Consider the following 7,830-nt stretch of genomic DNA (forward strand, 5'->3'; position numbering starts at 1 on the left):
GTCCTCGAGCTCTTGCATATTGCATCACCAATGATTTTGCACTCTACCTGCAAGGTTTCCCGCTGCCACATGACAATTCTGCAGTCAGCCACAGGCTGACAACCACGGCACCACGAGAGCGGCTGTCAGGGCCATTTTGCATGAAGCACACGCAGCTCCTACCCAGCGAAGCCCTAATGTGTTGATTTACAGAGTCCTCTTGGCTGACATGGGAAAATGAGTCTGGTCATGGTTGATTTAACATTTTATGGGCAAAGACTCAGCCTGCTGTAGTAAGTTTGGACTACTGCAAACATTTTACACATTTACACACAAGTCCACGGGAAAAAATATTCAAGATACTAGGTGGTTTTGATGCTCGCATCGCTTGAGCTCTGTTGAAAATAACGTGTCTCAGGTAAATAAATACAAAGGTGTACGTTACAGGCCAGACCCTCAGGGTGAGTTAGCGGCTCCCGCTCTGCGAGCACACCCGCCCAAATCAGGAGGAGCTCAGCCACAGCGCAGTGGGGCAGGCTGCGGTGGGGCCGCGGAGCCCGGGGCTCGCCGCACGCCGCGAAGAGGCACGGGACCGCGCCGGCGAGTCCCGCCCGCCAGGTGCCGGCCCCACCGCGGGCACCGACGCGCTCCAGTACCTTCCCGCGGTACTTACTAGGGGTCGGGTACGCCTGCCCTTCCCTCCCGGCTACCCGGCCCGGCGGCGGGGGGCGGGCGCAGTCGGCGGGCGGAGCGGAGACGGGCGGCTCCGCCCGCCCCGGCGGAAGTGTCGGCGGCCGCGGGGCTGCCCGGCGGCTCTGGGCGGCGGCACCGGCACCGCGGGCAGCGCCGTGCCGTGTCCCTTTGCGGGCGTTGCTGCTCGGGCCCCCCCGCCGAGAGGGCGGGATGGTTTTCCCCGTAATTAACTAAAACAAATCAGCAGCGGAGCGGCCGCCTAATCCGCGCTGCCGCTGATCGGGGTGACTGAACCGAGCCCGCCGCCTAAGTCGGCAGGTAACGTCGCGCCGTGCCCGGCAGGGAGGGCAGCTCCGCCGCCGGGACGGCGACCGCCGCCGCCTGCCCCGCGCTGCCGGTGGGCGGCGGGCGGCCGACGGGGGGGCGCGGTCCCGGCGGGGAGAGGCGGTGGGTTTCTCTGCCCGCGGCGGCTTCCCGGGAGCAGCTCGAGGCAAACGCCGGGAGAGAGGGGCTCGCCTCCGGCCGCCGCGAAGGGGGCGAGAGGGGCGGGGAGCCGCGGCGGCACCGCGCCGGGAACGCGCAGCCCCGGCGGGCGGGCGGGCGGCCGCCCTGCCCGGCCTCGGGGCGGCGGAGCCCCCCCCTCATCTGCCCCCTCTCCCGCTCGGGGACCGGCGGTCCCTCCGAGAGGGGCGCCGCCGGACGGAAAAGAAAGTCTAAAAAAACCAACGCCTGTCAAATTTCCCTCCGGCTAGTTCATCGCCCGAAAAGAGAGGGGGGAAGCGCGTATGCCTGCCTGGGGGTGCCAGGCGAAAGATGAGTGTTTCTTTCATTAACCTAATGGTAATTGCAGAAAGACTCCCTTTTTGTCAGCTTCACCTAATCAAAACCGAATATTCTGTATGTGGCACTGACAAAATCAGTAAAACTTCACCCTCGACTTTATTGATCTGAGCAGACAGGCAGAGTTTTCTGTGGTGTTCAATTTAGGGAATTAAAAAAAATCACTCCGCTAACAGCATTTGGTACATTTCTAACCCATATGTCACCTCAGTGCTTTAAATAATTATATTTGCATGCAGGGAGTGATTCATAAATATGTCAGGATTGTGAAATATAGGCAGGCATTTCAAACTTTCTATTTAAAAAACATGAATTATGGCCACGAAAAATGTGTTCCCATTTAAGGGTGATACGAAGTATTTGGTGTCTAGTACGGAGGCCCATCCATCATATAGACAATAAAGAGAGTTTTTGCCTGACGTTGGAAATTTATGGTTGCCCTTCTCTGCCCTAATAACTCAAGCATTGTGTCAGCCTGTGACAGCCTTTGCAGAAAAACAGCAACCCTGTTATCAATCAAAAAGCCCTTTTACATTTTTAGCAAAACTCTGATCATCCAGACACCCTTTTAATGTATATATTACATCATTATAGATCATTCTGCACTTTTACTGCAACTCAACAAAATGATCCATCACCTCAGGACAGTCCTGATGAACGCTGATGTAAATTATTTGCACGTCGCTAGTACAGTGCAAAATGAAAAATGTACTTTAGGTGGAATTAATTTTAGGGTGTAAAAAGCTAAAGATGAAAGTAGTGGGGATTAGAGGAGACCTAAATGCATCATTAGGGATGACTGAAAACAAGCTAATAGTTATTAAAATTAAGATTATTTTAACCTTTTCGGATCGTGGACCTAGACTATTTCAAGAAGATAGCTAAGATATATTGCATGCCTCTCCCTGCCCCTACCCCCCGCCCAAACGTAGCTGTCTTGTAATTGCCTCAAGGATTATTGCTCATTTGTCATTTGGGTGTTTAGATAAGGTTAATTATTGGGGTTCCAATGCCTTTTCCAGCCATACCCTTAAAACTTTTCCTCGTATCTCAAAAGACGTTATTCCTCACGCTGTTGAAGGCGCATCTGGTTGATCTGCACAGTTTCCATAACAAAGTTGTCAATAAACACGCTCTGCGTTTGGGATCCAAGCGACGAAGCTGAAGATCGCCTCCATTTGTGTGCCATAGTTAATTTCTGAAGGATTACTGTAACCAAATATGTGCTTAGTTGGTATAATTCTCTCCCGCAGCCTCCAGGCTTTCGCAGAAGATAAACAGAGAGATGCCTTTATGATTGCTGAGATTCAGTGATCAGACCAAGGTGTTACAGAAGCTAAAAGACCCTTTTTTCCACTCTTAAAATCTAGGCAGCAAATACCAGTTCGAGTACGTACGTACGAATTAGGAAACGCGTGCACTTGCTTTGGGCTCGATCACTTTAATCGTAGCACATTTAACACCGTGAAATGGCACTAAAAATCTCCATGCACTTAACAGGACACATACCCAGCCTTTCCCGTGTCATCACACTCGTTTGACTCGCTCTCTCCCTCGCCCTCTAGAAGGTTACCTTAAGGCTTATTTAAAATAAAAGCTGTTTGCATGAGAAACGCCTTAAACATGAAGGAGGATAGATTTGGAAGACAGCTGTTGGTAAAAGGGTTTCAACGCGGGAGTAAAAATTTTCACACTCGTACATGAAACAACGTCAATAGGGGAATCTATCAAAGGGCTTAAAAGAGAAAGGGGTGGGTTTTTTTTTATTAGGTGCATTAATCTCTTCCTTATCTCAGCGTAACAAAAGGAACAAAATTAGACAGACTCGTTCGAAAACATTTTAGGAGAAGGTGTATTCCCGAAAGCAGTAAGCAAACAAACAAACAAACAAGTGATTTTCTGCTCGTTTAGTAAAAATACCACTGACGACTAAAATTCACGTTCACTTAAATGTGACTATTATTTTGAAGATGGCTCTAAAATTATCACCGCTTATAAAACGATTACCTACATCTCATGCAGAGTAAAATATATATCGCTTATATATATTAGGAAAGTAATTACAATCATAAGGGTAAATATTTTGAAGTACTATGCAAACAGGGGAGAGGTTTGGAAATCTTACTTTCTGTTGGCAAGCACTCAAACTCTTTGCTTTAATAACATTCTGGAAGAAATACCTCACACCTCTGCCGGATACCTGGGCAGATCCATCAGCTATTATCTGAGCACATGCAGTCTCGTATTAAAAAAAAAAAAAAAAAAAAAAAAGGGAAAAAAAGGAATAGTGCCTCTCCCCAAACGTACGAATTCGTGGTGCGGTACTTCTGATAACCCATCACATTTCTTATCCGAAGTGTTATCATTCTGGGGGGGGGGGAGGGGGGGAGGAGGGAAGGAGATGCACCGTTTACAAAAATCTATTGCAATGCATATCTTAATAAAAGCCTTGGGGTAGACAGTGAAACGCAAGCACTACCAAAGCAAATAAATTTGACGCAGAGGACAGACAGACAGGTAGCTGAATTGTGCCACGCATGGAAATATAGCCCAGACACAACTCAGCAGCTACGGTTCTGTTAATTAAAAGCTTAACCTTGTTCTAAACGATAGAAAAAGAGAGGGGGTGGAAAGAAAAAAAAAATCTAAAAGGCCTGTAGGGTTGTTGCTGTTCAGTTTAAAAGACTAAACGCCCTTTTCCAACATGATCTACAGAAGCTGACACTTAAATGGCAAGAGAGCAAGCTCGCAGAGCAGGCACGCTGGTGCCGAGGTTTCTGCAGTTCCCTCTCCCGAGGGAAAAATAGTCAGTCCGGGTTTTTTGGGTGATCCTGACCAGGGTTTGCAGCTCGCCAGCCTGACCTGTCAAGCGGATTATTTTAGAGGGAGATTAATAGGGGAGGCGGGCTGCAATAATAATCGTTTTGTTTGATGTGACAACTTTGATAGGCGTTGATTTACTTACAAACTGATAGGCTTTTAATTGAGCGCCTCCATCCAGCTTGAGATGAAAGGAAAACCGCATTGAAAAGCTGCCCGAGTGCCCTCGAGCCTCAATACTGATTAGCCATCTCGACAGTGAATAGTTCAAGGCATTTTCAAACTTTTTTTCCGCTCTCGCTCTCCTCTCCTCCTCAAATATCTGCCAGCCCACTCCTTTTTAAGAGAAAATAAATCATTTCCATTGTGTGCAAATAAAATCGACTTGACATGCTTGCCAATAGCTGGTAGGTAAAGGAAAGTGTGGACTGGCACTTGTTAATTAATTCCTCCTTTGCTCTCCCTTTTTTTAAGTTACAATTTTCCTTTGTAAGAGGAGGAAGACGGGTTCCAACCCTTAGGTTTTTTAGGGGGGGTTGTTTTTTGTCTTTGTTTTTGTTTTTTTTTTAAAGGAGAATAAAAGCAACAGCCACCAAAACTTCAACAAGACGACACAAGTAAATGCCAAACAGCAGACCGTCTGCACGGACTCATTAAAAAAGGACCCCTCGCGAAGGTAACGAGCAGGACGGAATCCATCTTCTTCAGCTCAAGAGAGGAAAAGAGCCCGCAGCAGCCAAAACAAAAACTACGCACCGCTTTCAAGCTGCAGCCCCGCCGCCCGCCCGATCCTACGCGTGTGCATCCTAACTCCGAGACCCTCGCTGGGAGCCGTGTTCTGCCGGGGTTAGGCGCAGTGAATGAGCTCTCCTAGCCGAGAAATGCTTTGGAGGGGGCAAAGGGGAGGGGATGTCTCCGGGCTGATTTTTTTACAAGCTTCTACATAAAAAGTTTACAGTACCGAGTGTGATTTAAATCTCATTTCAAAGGCTGAGCGGGGGGGGGGAGAAAAAAAGGAAAAAGCTGTCCTCTGAAGTTACTGATTAAATTACCCTCTGATGCTTCTACTTCAGCCAGGAAGATCGGGGTTCGTGCTGTTCCCCCTCTCCTTCCCCCCGATTTTCCCGTCGGTGCGCTGCCTGTTTTACACGTGTACCGGGTATCGCCTTTGCTTTCCCTGGCTTACAAGTAAAACAACCCCTTCCCGAAATCACCCTCACCTCCACAAGAAAAGAGAGAGGGAAGGGAAAATGGGGAGGGGGGAGCCTTCCCACAGCTGACTCTACCTTAAGACAATTAATCTTTAGTCTTTCACCCTGGGAGGCAGGATAAATACAACGAGAAAACAGATCGGAGTCTCCCCGGTCCTGTAAGGAAAACAGCTGTTCCAAGCACTTTAATGCAAATGAACACAAATGAAGGTTTCAGCTTTTTTTTTTTTTTTCTTCCAGAGTTTTACTGCACTCCATTTATCAATTGGACTTGACAACAAAAGAAAGAACTGGGGGAAAACCTGGGGCAGATTCAAGTCACTTCCACTCTATATAAAGGAAGGGGGGGGACTTCCTTGAGGGCAAGTTGTGAGTCTTGTCGGTCCTATTGCAATATCGGTTTTTATGCAAGATTTCTTTCTCTACACCACCACCCCCCCCCCGCCTTTTAATTTTCACGGTCTTGTAAGATGAGCGCGATGATTGCAAAATGAAAGTCCATTTATGACTTTCCACTGAAAAGTTGTGGCAATAAGCCCTATGCTTTCAGAGAAAATACAGAAATTAAAAAGTTTGTTAAAATTAATTGTATCTTTATAGAAGCTAGAAGAGTTCCGCATATTTACCCTAGTCTATACACTATATTCAAAGAGTAAAGTGGTTTTAATGAAAGACAGCAGATATACTTACTTGGCTGCAGGATTTAAAGGGTACCGCTTTTGGGGGGGGGGGAATATCTAGGAAAACCTGCCTAACGTCTACCTCGTAAGAAAAGAAGGTCGTTAAAGGCTATCTGACACATCTGTTTAGGGACTGGGGGAGATCGGTGTTTCAAGGGAAGAAAAAGGACTTGGTTCAGCAGATATAAACGCGAGAAAGTGAAAGTCCTTCCTCTCGCCCACCCCTTCCAGGATCAGCGCCTGTTCTGGTCGGAGTCCAGGTCAGGAATTGGACGCGACCCCTAAAGCACTTGCCTTGTTCTTCACTTGTCAAACGTGTTTTATCTCTAAGTGACCTTTTTGTTAATGTTGTAGATTGTGTGGGCCACCATGTCAGATCCGGAAACAAAAGTAAAAGATTGATTAACACATTTTGCCTGTGAAAAAATGTTATGGGATGAGGAGGTGGGGGGATAGCGGGATGCAAAGTACAAAGGGAAAAGAAAAAGGCAATCCAGGGAGCGACAGAAGGGCTGCGGACTCCTCTCGGGGCATCCGCCGGCACGGTAAAACCGGGGTTGAGGGCAGAGGACTCGGTACGCTTCGGGAGCGCGCGGACACAAAGCGGGACGTATATAGCGCCCGGGTGGATACCGTGTGCATACCCACGAGGTTCTCGACACAGCCTAGCTGAAATCAAACACATAAATGGCGAACCCATACTCTCGCTAAGGCGAGGGGCCGCCTCCCCAGGCCCCCGGGGCCGGCGACCAGGCCAGCCCGGCGGCTGCAGGGACGAAGGGCTCTTCTTCGAAGAGGACGAGGAGGGAAGGGGAGGAAGAGCCCGGCAGCCCTCCCCGGCCCCGCACCGCGCTGCCCTGCGCGGACGCGTCCGCAGAGCAGCGCGGTGCGGGGCCGGGAAGGGCTGCCGGGTGCTGGCACACAAATCGAGTTTACTCGAAGGATTTATTCCGTAAATTGAATGGCTTTTTCTCCCGAGGAGCCCGTCTCCCCCTCTGTTTTCCTTCCTCCCTCTCTCTCTCTTTCCCCCTTCAAGTCACACCAGGCTTGTAATCAGCAACAAAAGCTGACATAAATCAAGGGCGGATTGACAGGGGCTGACAAATAACTGATTGATTGCGGTTGGGGAGCACTGACAATTGACGGCGGGGCGGAGAGACCCGAAAGGCGGCGGCGGGCGGTGCGTGACAGCCCCGCGTGTGACGACCGGCCTCCCCCAATCCCGCCGCGCTCCCCGCGCCGCCGCAAGCCGCGCCGCAGCGCCCCGGCTCCCGCCCGCCGCGGGCGGCGACGTGCAGGCCGGCGCTCTGCAGGTTCTCGTCCGAGCCTACCCCCGCGTTGTGAGGCGGGAGGGGGGGAAAAAGCGCCCCGCGCCCTTCCTCGGGGCCTGGAGGGGACGCGGCGCGGCGGAGGCCACGGAGCTGTCCTAGCGGGCTTGCCCCGGGGAAGGCGGGGGGGGGCGCGGGCTGGGCCTGTAAGCGCCGTGCGTGGCGGGCGGGCGCCGGCAGGCCGTGCTCGGGGCGGTGTGAGTGCGGCCGGGCCGCGCTCCGGGCGGGGGGGCGGCGGAGCCCTGCGGCCGCTCCCCCCCCCGGCAGGCGAGGCGCCCC

General features: G+C 50.9%; 1 long non-coding RNA gene across 1 annotated transcript; it reads left to right on the plus strand.

Moving 5' to 3' along the window:
- Positions 1-811: 811 nt before the first annotated feature.
- On the plus strand, positions 812-5,292 carry LOC143160339 (uncharacterized). Its single transcript, XR_012995365.1, has 2 exons — positions 812-990; positions 4,905-5,292. It is a non-coding gene; the product is annotated as an uncharacterized LOC143160339 (long non-coding RNA).
- The last annotated feature ends 2,538 nt before the right edge of the window (positions 5,293-7,830 follow it).

This window comes from Aptenodytes patagonicus, chromosome 5 (assembly GCF_965638725.1).
Source record: "Aptenodytes patagonicus chromosome 5, bAptPat1.pri.cur, whole genome shotgun sequence".
NCBI classification, from domain to species: Eukaryota; Metazoa; Chordata; class Aves; order Sphenisciformes; family Spheniscidae; genus Aptenodytes; species Aptenodytes patagonicus.